The sequence below is a fragment of the Lynx canadensis genome, chromosome B1 (assembly GCF_007474595.2).
Source record: "Lynx canadensis isolate LIC74 chromosome B1, mLynCan4.pri.v2, whole genome shotgun sequence".
In the NCBI taxonomy this organism is placed as follows: Eukaryota; Metazoa; Chordata; class Mammalia; order Carnivora; family Felidae; genus Lynx; species Lynx canadensis.
In genome coordinates, this window is record NC_044306.2 from 14,159,228 (window position 1) to 14,175,428 (window position 16,201).

The window sequence follows — 16,201 nt, forward strand, 5'->3', positions numbered from 1 at the left end:
TCAGCTAGCCACGCCCAAAAGACAGCTATTTCGTGGTGCATTTCCATTTTTCATTCTGATTTTGGTCTTGATGAATGTTTTTGGTGCAAGACACAGAAGAGCGTCTTCAAGAATAAAATACCTCTGCTGGTGTCCCTCCTACCCCCAGTGACGGGAGGGAAACCACCACCAATATCAGAAAACACGCTGGGACTGAAATTTGAAATCTGAAAATTGCATCACTGTGGCCAACTGATGGCTCCCCGACTTATGTAGGTGCTGGTGGGGCTGCTGGCTGTAATCACGTGTGCATGTGTGTGAGTGTGTTTGTGGGAGTGGGGGTGGGGGGGATGTGCATGGTGTGTTGAGGGTTCTGACACCAGCTAAGATCCTGGCCGCCGATTATTCCAATGTGTATCAGACGTGGGGTGGTGTTTCCACATTATCAACTCAATTCTCGGACAGCAGCTGGGTGTCTTTGAATTCAACTCAATTCTAACACTATTTACCCGGAGGTAGCTTCAGATCCCACAGGGGAAGGGCTCAGTCCTACAAGACTGCCTCACCCACCTTTAGATGCCAAGCACAAGTCCAGTTTGCCACCTCATAGCCGGGGCACAGAAGAGCAGTGGGCGTGGGTGGGTCTTCCAACAGACCGAGATCGGCCACTCATCACTGACAAAACCCAAAGGCAGAGAGCCAAGTGGTGGTGGAACAAGAAAGGAATTAATTTCAGCGAGGCCAACATGGGGAAGACTGCAAACTAATACCTTAAAGACTGTCTCCCAAGTGCTGAGAAGACTTCCAGGTTTATATAAGGAAAATGGGGGGCAAAGATCAGTGGGTACTGTAGGTGGGCAGTGAAGTCAGGTTGATCACTGTCTTGGGGTCAGGTTGACCGCGGGGTCTTGCGGGCTCAGGGCAGTCCCTACTGCTCGAGGGAGGGGATTCAGTTCCCATCAGGGGATGCTTTGCCCACAGTGCCTTTTGCCTACGATAAGAGATCAACTGCAAAGGAACTTAATCACTTAGGAAGTCGGAGATCAAGACGGAAGCAACTGAAGTCTTCTCTCAACCTGTGCGTCTGACCAACGGTCTACAGATTGGCGGGTCCAGTGACTCCCTCCTTAGGGTCAATGAATTTGCTAAAGCAGCTCACGGAATTCAGAGAAACATTTTACTTCCTAGATGTCCGGTTTATTATCAAAGGATATAATTCAGGAAAAGCCTTCTATATTATAAAAGGTTGTATCTCAGGGACTCAATTCCATTTTTCTCTCTGAGCATACCACTCTCCCCAAATCTCCACGTGTTCACCAACCTAGAAGCTCTCCGAACCCTGTCCTTTTAGGGGCTTATGGAGGCTTTATCACATAGGCATGGCTGATCAAATCATTGGCCATTGGTGACTGATTCAACCTCCAGCTGCCTGACCTCCTGTGAGGTCAAGGGGCTGGGACTAACAGTTCCAACCGTCCAGTCACATTGTTGGTTCTCCTGGCCACCCGCCCCAATCTTTAGATGGGCTCCAGAAGTGGCCTCATTAACACAGCAAAAGACACTTCTGTCCCTCTCGTCAGGTAGGAAATTCCAAAGGTTTCAAGGGTTCTGTGCCAAAAGCAGGAACAAAGACCAAATCTATGTTTCTTATTTTAAGTCACAGTATCATGTGTATACATGGGCAATGGGCATTGCCTGGTATTGTAACCTAATCCCCGGCTGCCTCCTCTTGCCAGTAAAGCAGGTGGCCTCCTGGGAGGGACGAGGTCCTCCTGACCATCCACGTTTCCCCCACCCCCAGCCCTGGGCGTGCTCAGGGAGTGATGGGCATCCACACAGGTGCACAGTGCAGAAACACTGATGAGGACCAAAAAGGGAAGACCCCAGAGGGGTCCCTCTATGAATGAAACAAGCCCTTTGGGACAGAGAGGCAGAGGTTAAACAAACATAAAGATTTTATAGGTTCGGGGCACCTGGGTAGCTCAGGTGGCTTAGCGTCCAACTCTTCATCTCGGCTCAGGTCACGATCTCACGGTTCGGTTCGTGAGTCTGAGCCCTGCATCTGGCTCAGTGCTGACATTGCGGAGCCTTCTTGGGATTCTCCATCTCCCTCTCTCTCTGTCCCTCCCCGATTATGCTCTCTCTCTCTCTCTCTCTTTCAAAAATAAACATTAAAAAAAAAAAAACCTTACTCTCAAAAAAAAAAAAAAAATTACAGGCTCTGTGACCCAAGGAGAAATAAAACTTACGCTTAAAAACTTACAGGCCACTGATGTCTTTAATTTACTTTTAATTACGTAAAAATTAAGACGAGTTGCAAAATAAAGAAGAATGTATAGATGGAGAGATAGGTCATCAAAAAAATATAGTACAATGTTAATGATAGAGCCAGGGCGGTGGGGATATGTGTGTTTATTATGAAATCCTTTCCACTTTTCTGTTTGAAAATGTTTATAATAAAATGTTGGGGGGGGGGGGGCGGGATCTTGACCAGGTGAACATGATCTTAACCGGAATGTGGAGATCAGAGTTAGCACCTGGTGCCTCCCATGGAGCTCTGTCTCAGCAGCAGTACTCTTCCCAATGGACCTGTTCCACATTTATTCATTTCCTGGGGGCAAAATCTCAAGGTTCCTCTGAAGGAACTCAGAGGAAGGAACTCAACCTGCCACAGAGAAGAAAGTAACAGTAGAATTAACCAGCACGACATTTCACAAGAGAGACGTTCACAGGAACATCTTTTTTACACTCTTGCCGGTAAACTTTTTCTCAGAAAAACCTTCCCTTCCTTTCATGTACATAAGGTGGTGGTGGTTGTTGTTGTTGCTATTATTATTAGTTTAGAGAAGGCTTTTGCCCAGCACAATTTCATGCATGGTGGGCGCTGGGAATTTTTGTTGAAGTATTTGTTTCCTAGATCTCCATCCCTACCTGGGATGATCACTGACCCACCACCCAGCAGGACCAGGGCACTGAACAGCCGCAGCCTTTGGTCTGAGACAAGAGAGACCCCATGTGTGAAATGAGGAATTGGTGCCAGAAATACTGGTGCCAATTAGAGAAGCCAGTTAGTGTCCACGGAGATAAGATTCAGGGTGCCAATTCAGAAGAATCTATTTATACTGCCCTAACACCCATGAGTGATAAGAAGGGGCCAGAGCACTGAGTTAGACAAGGAGGTTCGTTTTATGTTTTTTCTACTTGCCAGATTCGTGATCTTGGATAATACCTTCATTGACTCTTTGGTGTCTTATCTATAGAAGGGAGAGGAAAATGCCTTGTTTGCAGAGCTGCGATAAGGGTCGGGTGAGATCATGAATGCAACAGAGCCCAAGCATTGTGGGCACTAATTGCTTCCTGATGTTGACCGGAGTCGATCAATAATCCACCCCGAGCCTGCCTCTTGGGGTGGGGATTTCAGGGAGCATTCGGGAAAGGCACATTCATAAGATTGGAGACTTGGAAGGTAGCTCAGGAGAGCAAGAGGACGGAATGCCTGTGGAGAATGGGGGGGCCCGGCCTGGCAGACAAAAAGAGATAGAATAAGGTTGGCAACACGTCAGGTAAGAGAGACTGAGGGGACATTTGCTTCTGGTAATGACTGAAGAACCTTCTAGTGGACCACCTCTCCCACAGATGATAGCTGAAAGCTATAAATTCTGGACAAAATACAAAGAAACAACAACCACGAAAACCCCAATACTTGAAGGCACTGGAAAGTGACCAGAAATAGCTTCTGGAAGAAAAAAAGGGCACTAGGTGAGTTCTTTGTTTCCATGTCTTCAACCACAGTCTGCAACCTACAGAGTGTCTAAAACTTAGGGTGACCAACCAACCCAGTTTTTCCAGACATGTCCCAGCCTCAGCCCTGGAAGTCCTGTGTTCCAGGAAAACCTTCAGTTCTGGGCAAACCAGGATGGTTGATTACCCTACTAAAATTCCAACAGAAAATCTGCAGTTTTTTTGCCCTGAAGAGCTAGTAGACAGACTTTGAGGCAAACACAGCAAAGGAGAATATGTTCACAATGAATGAAAAGATGGAAAGTTTCAGAAGAGAAACAGAAACTATATTTCTCAGAATCTCCAGAGAAGCAGACCCAATAGGATGTATACACACACAGACACATAGACTTATACACACACATACACCTACACATGTACCGAGAGAGATTTATTGTAAGGAATTGGCTAATGAGATTATGGAAGTCAGCAAGTCCAAAATCTGCAGGGTGAACAAGCAGGCTGGAGACCCAGGGATGAACTGATGTTACAGGAAAAAGTCCAAAGTCAGTCTGCCATAGATCTAAGAAGATACCATATTGCAGATGACGTCTGAACAGCCGTCTGCTACAGAATTCCCTCTTGCTCAGGGGAGGTCAGCCTTTTGTTCTCTTCAGGCCTTCAGTTGATTGGATACGATCCACCCACATTATGGAGAACAATCTGCCTTACTCAAAGTCCATTTTTAAAAAATTTTTTTTAAATTTGTATATTTGAGAGAAAGACAGCACAAGCAGAGGAGAGGCAGAGAGAAAGGGGACAGAATGGGATTTCAGTTCTTTCTGATCTTTATGCCTTTTATTTCTTTTTCTTGCCTTATTGCAAGAGCTAAGACCTTGAGTAGAATAGACATGGAGAGACCGGACATCTTTTCTTCCTGATCTGGGCAGGAAAACACTGAATACTTCACCGTTAAGTACGATGTTTGCTCCAAAACACTGAAAACTTCACCATTAAGTATGATGTTTGCTCCGGGGTTTGTGTTGATGCTCTTTATCAGGTTGAGAGAATTCCCTTCTTTCCTATTTGGCTGATAGTTTTTTCAGGTCTTTGTTTTACCACAAATGAGTATTGATTTTTTTTCCAAGTAAGTTTTCTGCATCTATTGAAATAATTATGCGGTGTCTCTCTTCTATTCCATAAAGACGAAACATTACACAGATTGATTTTTGAATGTTAGATCAACTTTGCACTACTAGGGTAAAATGAATTTGGCCATGATATTTATCATTTTTATGTATTGCCACATTTAATTAGCTAATATTTTGTTGAGGATTCTTGTGTCTATAATCAAGAAGGATATTGGCCTCTAATTTTCTTTTCTGTCTTTTCTCTTTTTGTAATGTTTGGTCAAGCTTTGGTATTAGGGCTATGCTGGTCTCAGAAAATGAGTTAGAAGTGTTTCCCTCTACTCTATTTTCAAGAAATATTTTTTCCTTAACTATTTGATGAATTCACTAGTGAAACAATATGTGCCAAGAATTTTCTTCCTGAGGTTTTGGATGATAATTTAAATTTCTTTATTAGATATAGGGCTATTCAAATTTCCTGATTCATCCTGTATCAGTTTTTTTTTTAATTTTAGAGAAAGAGAGCACAAGTTGGGGAGAAGGGCAGAGAGAGAGGGAGAAAATCTCAAGTAGGCTCCACACATGGAGCCTGACATGGGGCTCGATCCCATGACCCTGGGATCATGACCTGAGCTGAAACCAAGAGTTGGATGCTCAACCAACTGAGCCATCCAGGCACCCAATCCTGTATCAGTTTTTATAAGTTATCCAGAGAGTTTGTCCAACTTCATTTAAATTGTTAGTAATGTGTTGGCATAAAGTTGTTCATAATATTCCCTATTATTCCTGTAACGTTAGTGGGATCTGTACTGATGACCCCTTTCGTTCTTGATATTGGTGATTTGTATTGATCTATGTTGTAACATGTATCAGTTCTTCATCTATTTTTATTGCTGAACGATATTTCCTTGTATGGACATACCACATTTCATTTATCCATTCATCAGTGGATGGACATTTGAGTTAGCATTTTTGGCTCTCCTGAGTGGCGATGCTATAAACGTTTGCGTACAACTTCTTGTGTGGATTCCTCTAGCTTTTAAATCGGTGTACCACCCTGCTCCCAACAGGCCTTCCCAATTGCCATCTACTTTTAGTTGCTCATTGCTGTGTAATTAAGTCAGGAGATTCCCTCTGTTCCTGTCCCTGAGAGGTACGCAGGTCATGTAGCCTTAGCTGGATTAAGCCAATGGGGAAATCTTGAGACACCCGAACACCCGGACACTCAGGCAGCCTGACTTGAACTCACTAAGCCGCTGCAGAAGGTGCAGAGGAAGAAACAGCAGGTGCAGAATTTTATGACTTGGTGGAAAGCCCTTGCTTAAGAATTCTTTGTGCATAAATTAAAAAAGAAATTCAAAAGCTGTGAATAGAAAACGAGTTCTTGTGCAATACGTGATTTGTCCATGCAAGTTAATGAATGCCCATGTTAGTCAGCACTATAATTTGCCTTTGAGATTAGCTTTGTTCTTATACACGCTCCTTTATCCCTGAGAATCCTCAGGAAAAGCTGTTATATTCTGGAGGAAGAGTCATCCCTTAAAGTCCATTTCCTCCTCTGCAATTTGTATGTAACGCCAAAGGACAAAATGGTAATAATTTATTTGTCGCTCACGTTTTTATCATTTACCTTACCGAGAACCACTCCTTCTGAAATCCGTCAAGGTTCCTCGCGTTAAATGAGAATTTGACCAGTCCTTCGTTTCTTCTTTAATTTTCATTTTAAAGGGCTTGTGGGTGAAATTATTGAAAGAACCTTATATCTGATAATAGGCTAGGTCTTGAATTGACTTCATAAGTAAAGAAAGGAAGGAGCAGAAGGAGGTTAACTATGTGTGAATTTATAGATGTTTTGGTGTCTGGGGTCCGTGTAAATAATATATTACCTCACTGTAAATATTAACTCTGCTAGAGTCTAGGTCTTTAAACAGAAATTACCAGGAACTCCGGGGAATGAAGACATGCTTTGCGCTTAATGATCTTTTTAACACTCACTCCAGGTTCTTAGGACCCTGTAGGGAATTTCTGGAATGCATAGTCCTCAACTTGCTGGTTTCCAGTGTTGGATAGTTTGTAAAGGGGGAAAAAAAAGAGGCATCTTCTCCATAGAAAAGAAAAACTAAAACACTCTACAAACTCATCTTTTAAGAACAAATACAGAAATGGCTATTGGCCTGCAGACTCCAGGCTTTTAAACATTCAGGAGGTAATTTTTGAAGGAATAAAAGTGGAACATTCGATCAAGATGATTCTTCGAGGCAAGGCTTGTATGGGGACAGATGATTCACACCTGTCCTTCCAGTGTGGCTGGGGACTCAGCCTTTCTTATCCCCGCTGGTCTCTCCAAAACAACCAAAGCCAGAGCTCCCATACTCCCCACGTCTGGTACTCTGGCCTCGCCCCACCCCTCCACCCAGTCTCCTGATTCCCACTTTTCACACCACCCCAGTGAAAATGTTCTCTGGGCTTCCTTGCTCTCAAAACCGTTTGGCTCTATGGGAATTCTCTTTCTGCCTCTCTCCCTCCTCACTAGCATAGCACCTGCCTTTGGAGTCACAGACTTTTCCCATTTCCGTGGTGACCTGTGACTTCTCACCACTTAGCACTCCCCTGCCCCCCCACCGCCCCCCCTCCCCTCCTCTCCCCACCCTGTTCCCACCCTTCCTCTTCCTCCTGACTGCACCTTGGCCGGTGACCCTGTACAACTTCAGTTTCATGGGCTTTGGAGCTGATACTTACTACCTGTATGACTTTTGCCACTTGCTATACTCTGAACCTCAATGTTTATGGCCTAGATTGGGGTGATGGTTGCACAGATGTGTACTTACCTCAAAACTCACCAAGTTGTGTACATTAAATGTGGAGAGCTTTTTGTGCCAATCATACCTCAATAAAGGATTTTAAGAAATAAGTCAACACTGTCTTCTAAAAAAACTAAATAATAACGCTTCTATGAACATTTGGTTAGAAAAGAAACCAGAAAGGAAGAAGGAAGAAAACAAGGAGGGAGGGAGGGAAAGAAAGAAAGGAAGAAAGACAAGAAAGACAAGACGCACCTAAGAGTGCTAATTACTTCTCTGCCTGCCTATCCCTGTGCCCTTCCTCATTTGATGCTGGGACTTCTCCTTCTTGTCCTACTCACCCCCGTCCAGGGTTTTAAAAGTGTATTTCAGGGATAAAGTAATGGACACAGCCTTAAGTAAGTTGTGAGTTCTGAGCCCTCAGTAAGCACCTGGATTAGGGTGGACAGCAGGGGTGATTGTGGGAAGGCACCACGGGCCAGTTGTCTGTTTGCAGAGGACTTTGATATGTTTAAATATATTTTGTAGGTTTAAAGACAGAAAGAGCTCTACTCTTTTTCCAATAACAAACGTAGAGTGGTTAGCCAATTAAAGTTTATACTGGAAGAAATTGGCCAGCCGGCTGCCACCGTGCCACCAGATACCGGACCCCATCTTGCTGGTCCCCAGGGGTCCCTGTAGGTGATGCCCCCCGGCGTCCTGAGTTCTCGTGGTTCCCGAACCATGGAATGGTGAGCCGTGCCGAAGGGCGTCTCAAAGCTCTATTGCTTCAGCCCTAGTATCTGACAGTGTACATTAAAGCAGATCTTTCCATTTCTCTGCTTGTAGTTTTCTCTTTCTCTAGACATGTGTGTGTGAAGTAAAGTGGGCCAAGAGCAGGGGAGGACGAGTTCCCTGCTGCTCCCACAGCGTTCAGAACAGCTTCGTGCTCAATTTCCTCCCCTTGGATAAGCTCCCCAGTTTTTGCAGAAGGAGCCCTGTTGGGTCACCACACCAGTTTTCCAGCAATGACCCAGGCGGAATCCCTTCCTGGGAAGCTCCTTAGCTGCCAAAAATACACTTCTGTTGGGTCTGTTCTGCCTGTCTATGGAGGACAGCAGAAAACTATTGCTTTGGGGCCCTTGGGTGGCTCAGTCAGTTGAGCGTCCAACTCTTGATTTCAGCTCGGGTCCTGATCTCATGGTTCGTGGGATCGAGCCCCACGTGGGGCTCTGGAATGATAGCGAAGAGCCTGCTCGGGATTCTCTCTCTGCCCCTCCCCTGTTTGTGTGCACGCGTACTCTCTCTCTCTCTCAAAATGCTTGTGAACTTCTATTTTCCAAAAAATTGGCAACGGCCTGTCCAGTTATTCCTTAAGGTGTAAACGTACTGTCGTAAAGAAGGGTTTAAACTTCGGGCAATCGCTTAAAAGATAACCAGTTGCAATGGTCCTATATTCTAGCAGATTCGCCGTGCAGATAATGCCGTGGTTTCGTTCATATTTCTGATGAGTCTAAGAAAGAAAGAATCAAGGCTCTTTGCTGGCAAAGATGGAACCACTGAGCCATGGTCTCGAGACCACGGCTCAAAATGACTCAGTACCTCCAGCAACTGGACTAAAAGAGAAAGTCTAAAGGAAAGGCTTGAATGAGGACGTCCACTGATAAAATATGCGACAAATGCCGAAGAGGGCAGAGAAGCTGGCTTTTTGCTGACTTTTTTTTTTTTTTTTTTTTTGATATTCTGGAAGTTTACTGATGATATTGCATCCCACGGAAAACCATTCTGGAATTTTACCACGAAAGGCATGCCGACACCATTCTGTTGCATCCGACCTTCTCTTTGGGTCCTCCACACCCACTCTGCTGCTACAAAGTGAATTCTAAAAGGATTTCTGAGGCAGGACCTCAGGAAAATAGGTTCTTTGAACCTGGTGCCCTGCAAAATGCCCACGTTTTCTCAGAAGCTAGGAAAAGGCAAATGTGGGTTCTCAGGAGGCTAAAAGTGTCGTTCGTTCAGTTAATCGGTCATCAATCGTTATGAAGCACCTACAATTAGGTGCAGACGTGGTGAGGAGCACGAGGAGGTCAGCTGTGAGGAAACACAGTCCCTGCATTCGACCCAGGGGGTGAAGGGCAAGTCATAAGTTCTAGTCTCGCGGGGCACTGTACTATGTGGGTTCCTGGAGGTCATCGTCAACACTCTTTCTTCTTCATTTGCTCTTCCACACCGGTCCCTGATGGGGCTGTTCCTCTGGGCTCCGTCTGGCCCCGCTTTTCTCCTGTTCCTTTGGCATTATGCAGCTTCCCGTGGTCTGTGACGCAGTGGAAACCGTGTTCTGTCCGCAGTGTCCCCATCCACATGCCAGAGCTTCAGTATTAGCTTCTGAGAAGGACTTCTGTGGTCAGCACAGGGTTCTAGCGGCGTCTCCTTCCCATGTGTCCTCACACTTGCCCGGGTGACAGCAGCCCCACGTCTGCCAGCAGCTGTAGCTGGGACAGAAAGGATCATCTCGCTGCCATTTGTGAGCCTGCGCTATGCGTGGGGACTTTTGCTGGGTGCTTTCTGTACATCATCCTTTATGCTCACCCAACACGAGGAGGTAGGTATTAACACTCCCATTTTATTTTTTTCTTAAGACTTTTTAAAAAGTGTATTTATTTTTGAGAGACAGAGAGAGTACCAGCAGAGGAGGGGCAGAGAGCAAGAGAGGGAGACACAGAATCCCAAGCAGGCTCCAGCCTCTGAGCCGTCAGCACAAGAGCCCGACCCGGGGCTCTCGAACCCACCAACTGTGAGATCATGACCTAAGCCAAAGTCGGACACTTGACTGACTGAGCCACCCGGAGCCCCTAACACTCCCATTTTATAAATGAGAAAACAGAACGGAGAGTTTATGAAAAGCTCCCACGGTCTCTGCTGAGTCACCGAGCCAAAACTCAAAACCAATTCGAAGGAAATGATTATAAAAACCTAAGACTACAGTAGCCTGTGATCCAGGTAAAAAAACACAAACTGAACTAAAAACATGATGCACTTTTCCTTTGTCCACAAATATGCGAGCAATCCTATTATTTCCCACACCTTAGAGAATACTCCCAAGGGGGAACCCCCGAGGAGCCCCTGAGTTAAGGAGTCAGAGAAGAGGGACGGTCATCGAGGGTGGGTACCCTCATGCTACTCTGTGGTGACAAGCTTGCCTTGACGTGACATTGCCTAAGAATTTACATGTTACACGCATTCACACGTTCACGTGCCTAGGGCATCGCACGGAATGCTAGTGTCGTCTTTTGCGGCTGTGGGGGTTGTCTTTGAAACTTTCCACCCAAAGTGACCTCTAGCAAAGTCATTACCCATGATATCCTGTCCTGGGTCCTCGTCACTCCAGATCCAGGAAAGAACGGATTTAATCTTGCCGGATATTTGAGGAAAGTCAGACCAGGCCGATCTAAGCCGTTTGCAAATGTTACTGTCTCTTGTATACAAGTTGAACAAAATGAGAGTATAATCTGCAAATCTGCAAATGAACCCGGGTCACCTAGACATTCAGCAGAGAGGCAGCTTCGCGTAGGTAAACCCCTGACTACTCATGACTATCAGGGTTTATTTTTTGTTTTAAAACTCGCAGTGGTGAGTTTAATTCTCTATAAAGCTTTAGTCCTGCCTTGGACTTTTTTCTCATGCTTCTGGATAGGAATCGCCGAGCATGGTGTTATGCCCAACGCAGTGGAGCGAGCATCCTGGGAAACAAAACTCGTACAACGTACCCCTTGGCCAGGAGGAATAACCTCTCGTCTGACTTATGAAGAACGATGGAAATTTGGATCCCAGCTCACAGATTTGATCTTGCCTGCACTCAGCAAGATAGCGATCACATTTTCAGGTGGAACTGGGGCTCTGGGGTGTGGGGGCCCGGGAAGGGACACAACGCACTGGTTCCAACCCTGCCCCAGCCCCCTGCCCCCAACCTGCTCACTCAAAGTAACTCCCACCTTCCGGCGTCTCCTGCACGACCTCCCCTCATGGGCCTCCCAGCCTCTTCGGGTACCCCATCTTTTGGCCTGGCTTGACCTGGCCCCCGTGCCTGACTCCTACTTTGGCATATTTATGAAGTTTTCCGTATCTTAAAAGTCTAATTCTGCTGCCAATAGCCTGACTCTCTGGCTAAAGCCCAAGAAGGCCTCTACCCACCCACGCAACGGCTCAGTGACCTGAATCCACCCGAGCGCTAGGTCCCAGAGTGGAAGGACAAGTAATTAAGTGTAAGACTGTATTAATCAGCCTCTCCAAACGCAACAGAGGCAAAGAGCCAAGGGTATTTAGCTCTTTTTGGTTGTTTGCATCTAAATTAAAGTAGTCACCACTTTCATCAATAGTAATTAATATTTCCTGAGGGCTTATCGGTAGCATGGCATTCTATGAAGTCCGCCCAGGGCTTTTCACAACAGACAGGATGGGAACTCTCTGGTCTCGGTGTGCATATAATAATGAGCAAGGACATGGCACTTAATTAGCAACTATTTATGGAGGGCCTATGTAGGCTGGGGGTTTTGCTAGAAGCCTGGGCACCACCGCTCGATAGTCCTGGGAGAGACCCTGGACTGGCTGGAGGCTGTCTCCCAGAAGCCCCGAGTCCGGCTTTTGGAGGATTTGGAGGACGTTGGGCGGTTTGCTTCCTCACCTCCAGCCCCGGGCAAGGTTTGCTATCCTGGGCCGCCAACTCTCCAGGGTTACTAACCAGGGGCAGTGCACCACCCCCCCGCCCCGCCCACCGCCCAAGGGGGTGTTTCAAAACGTATAGGAGCATTTCTCACTTGCTTTTGGTTGTTACAAATCAGCATTTAAGGTGCAGGGTCCTGCAGTGTGCCCCACAGCCCTTCCCGACCAAGAACGTCCCGGCCCCAAACGCCAAGAGACCCCCTCTTGCAAGCTGGTGGGGCAAAAGCTATGGAAATACAGCAAACGTCGAGAAGCGCTCACTCTGTTTCCTTCCCGGAGACCTTGGGAAACCCTCGTCAGGGGGATGGCGTGGGGTGGGGGCAACGGCTAGGTTACCCAAATGCTCCAGAAACCTGAGAACCTTGGGCACTTGAGATTAAGCCTCACGGGTCTGTTCTGCTAACAAGTCCGAAGGATCACTTTGTGGTTACGTCACCTTATTGGGGAGAAGTAAAGCAAGATTCTAAGTGTTGGTATTATTTGGCCCCTGTTTTGTTTTCTTATTTTTTAATTTTTTATATGTATCCTACAGTAATTTTATTTATTTGTTTTTTAATATAATTTATTGTCAAATTGGCTCACCTACAACACCCAGTGCTCATCCCGACAAGTATTCGGCCCCCGTTTTGAACTTAGCAGCTGTATCATAGTTGTCTTTCACAATGATTTTTCTTTTTTTATGTAATATTTTTTTAACGTTTATTTATTTTTGAGACAGAGACAGAGCATGAACGGGGGAGGGTCAGAGAGAGAGGGAGACACAGAATCTGAAACAGGCTCCAGGCTCTGAGCTGTCAGCACAGAGCCCGATGCGGGGCTCGAACTCATGGACCGCGAGATCATGACCTGAGCCGAAGTCGGCCGCTTAACCGACTGAGCCACCCAGGCGCCCCCACAATGATTTTTCTTAATAACTGCGGCCAATTTAAGAAAGAGGAACATGAAGCATCAAAGGGACAGTCACGTGACCTGTAGTGAAGGGTGCATCAGACCCCTGTCACCGCCCAAGCCCTGGGTACCACCAAGATCACCTGAGTTCTCGCCAAGCTGTCTGCAGACTTGAGCAGCCTGAGAACAGAGAAAGAAGTAGGATCAGAGGAGGCCGACCAAGGGGCAAGTAACCCAGGGACCGGCATGGAAGGAAAGGAGAATGGGGCGCCTGTGTGGCTCAGTCAGTTAAGTGGCCGACTCTTGAGCCTGGCTCAGGTCATGTGATCTCACGGTTTGTGAGTTCGAACCCCACATCAGGTTCTGTGCTGGGGGAGCAGAACCTGCTTGGGATTCGGTCTCCCCTCTCTGCCCCTCCTCCGCTTCTGCTCGCTCTCTCTCTCTTTCTCTCTTCAAAATAAATAAATAAACTTAAAAAAAAAAAAAGGAAGAAAAAGAGAATGAAACACGGCGGAAGCAGAATGTGCATGCGTTGGCCTGAATCTGCCAGACACGGTGGGGTGTGCGGGGAGAGATGTCAAAGTTCAAATCCATTTAGAGCCCTGCCCTTCAGGACCAGAAACGTGACCTTGACGAGTGACATCAGGCTCTGGGGAACGCTGAGGGCACCTTCAGGGCGGATGAGACGTCTTCACTGACAAGAAGGGATTCTTGGATGATTGAGGCACAATTTCAAAAAGAGAACATAAATGTCGGTAAAGAATAGATTGGGAACTTACATGTTCCCAACTCACAGTGCAAAGGCAGGGGAAACTAGTAATGTTGAATTCTAGGTATGCTGTGGTCTGCCAGGAAAAGCTACAAAGGCTTGGAAAAATCTTGCATGACCTTGGAGCCTCCCAGGCAGGCTGCTGATGTTGGCAGAAAGCTTTTTGTTTGTTTGTTTATTTATTTATTTTGTGAGAGAAAGAAGGAGAGAGAAGCCCAAGCAGGTTCCTCACTGCCAGCACAGAGCCCGACGCAGGGCTCGAACCCACGAACCATGAGAACCCAAGCCGAGCCAAAGTTGGATGCTTAACCGACTGAGCCACCCAGGTGTCCCTTGGCAGAAGGCTTTTAAGTCCAAGTTCTACCATTTCCTACTCTGTGACCCTAAACACCTCTGAGCCTCCCTTTCCTCATCCTTAAGTGATGATATTACCCAGTCTGGGTCTGTTGTGAAAATTAGGAATAATGTAGTAAAAGCCCAATGCCCATCACCCCACAGGCAGTCACTGGACACTAGGTATTATTATTATTATTTGACATTTTTCTAAGAATATCCCATAACAACTTCTTCCTACCTAAACTAAGATTTAATTCCAAAGTGTTCCTACCACATATGTGTTTTTGACATATATTTTTTCTTTTTTTTAATTTTTTTAACATTTATTTTTTTTTTGAGAGGCAGAGAGAGACAGAGCACGAGCAGGGGAGGGGCAGAGAGAGAGGGAGACACAGAATCCGAAGCAGGTTCCAGGCTCCGAGCTGTCAGCACAGAGCCTGACGCGGGGCTCGAACTCACAAACCGCGAGATCATGAGCTGAGCCGAAATCGGACGCTCAACCAACTGAGCCACCCAGGCACCCCTGAAATATTTTTTTCAAGGCAATGATTATAGAACATTTTATCTGATCATCAAAAACATTACTTTAAGATGCTCTGCCATAACAACAGTATCAGTTAGAACTCAATACGTTTTTTTTTCTAATTTTTTTAACACATTTATAACACAGAGCATAAGCAGGGGAGGGGCAGAGAGAGACGGAGACACAGAATCCGAAGCAGGCTCCAGGCTCCGAGCTGTCAGCACAGAGCCCGACACGGGGCTGGAACTCGTGAACCACGAGACCATGACCTGAGCCAAAGTCGGCCCCTTAACCCACTGAGCCACCCAGGCGCCCAAAAGTAAATTAACATTTAAAAAAAATCTTTAAAATAAACTCTCAGAAGATTCTAGTGAACAGAGAAGTTTGAGAACAAGTGAAGTGTAAATCCTGGACCATATCGGCGTGAAAAGCCCAGGAGAAACGGTGCGGAATCAGCCTCTATATCGACAGCAAGAAAATCAAACAACAAACTTTGGTCCATCCCGGGATGCTATTGCCTCACTCATTTATATAGAGAAGCCTCACACGGCTTTTGCGTTTCATCCTTTTGATGGATTATCCTTTGGTTGGGGCGCCACACAGAACTGCTCTCTTTACTGACGGGAAACTGAGGTATGAGGGTTGGTAAAGTAGCAGGAACGACGCCCTGCCTCTAAGATGCTGTCTTAATTTGCTCCGATGTCTTAATTTGCTTAATATTCCAGCTTCATTCTTCTCTACAAATTGTGTTGAACTATATGAAAATTCCCATAGGTCAAGAGAGTATCCAAACCGGAAGCAAGTTCCCTGCACATTTGACTCTGAGTTTATTTTTTATTCTGGCTAAGCACTTCCATTTTGTTGACGGAACACCAGCTTTCTGAGTTCAGAGGAACCCCCCCCCCCCCGCCACCCTCTGTTGGAGATCTAAATAATGCCAGGAATCCAGTGAAAATACCACCAAGCACATTTGCAGGACGTGCCTCTTCCCACAGGGAGACAAATAGAACAGAGTAAACAATATGAAACCCAATGCCTGCTTTAAATCCCCATCTAGAGAAATGTGGGCCCCATTGGATCTGACGTCTTTAAATAAAAATGGAATCTGATTGAACCACGGAAACTCCCACCTCACGTGCAGGATTCTAGCTATTCTGCCTTCAGGGTTCAACAGTGTTTTTATGGCCTTTTTATCGCGTTCCTTTCGGCAAGTCCGCAGTCACATTTCATAGTGAAATTTACTGCCAGACAAAGGCCGGAGGAAGCAACTTTATTACCACTTCTGTTTTCTGAGGGATCCTTCTAGACACACGGACCAAGACAGCATCCATCTTGGTTGTGGCAGTGATATTAGGGA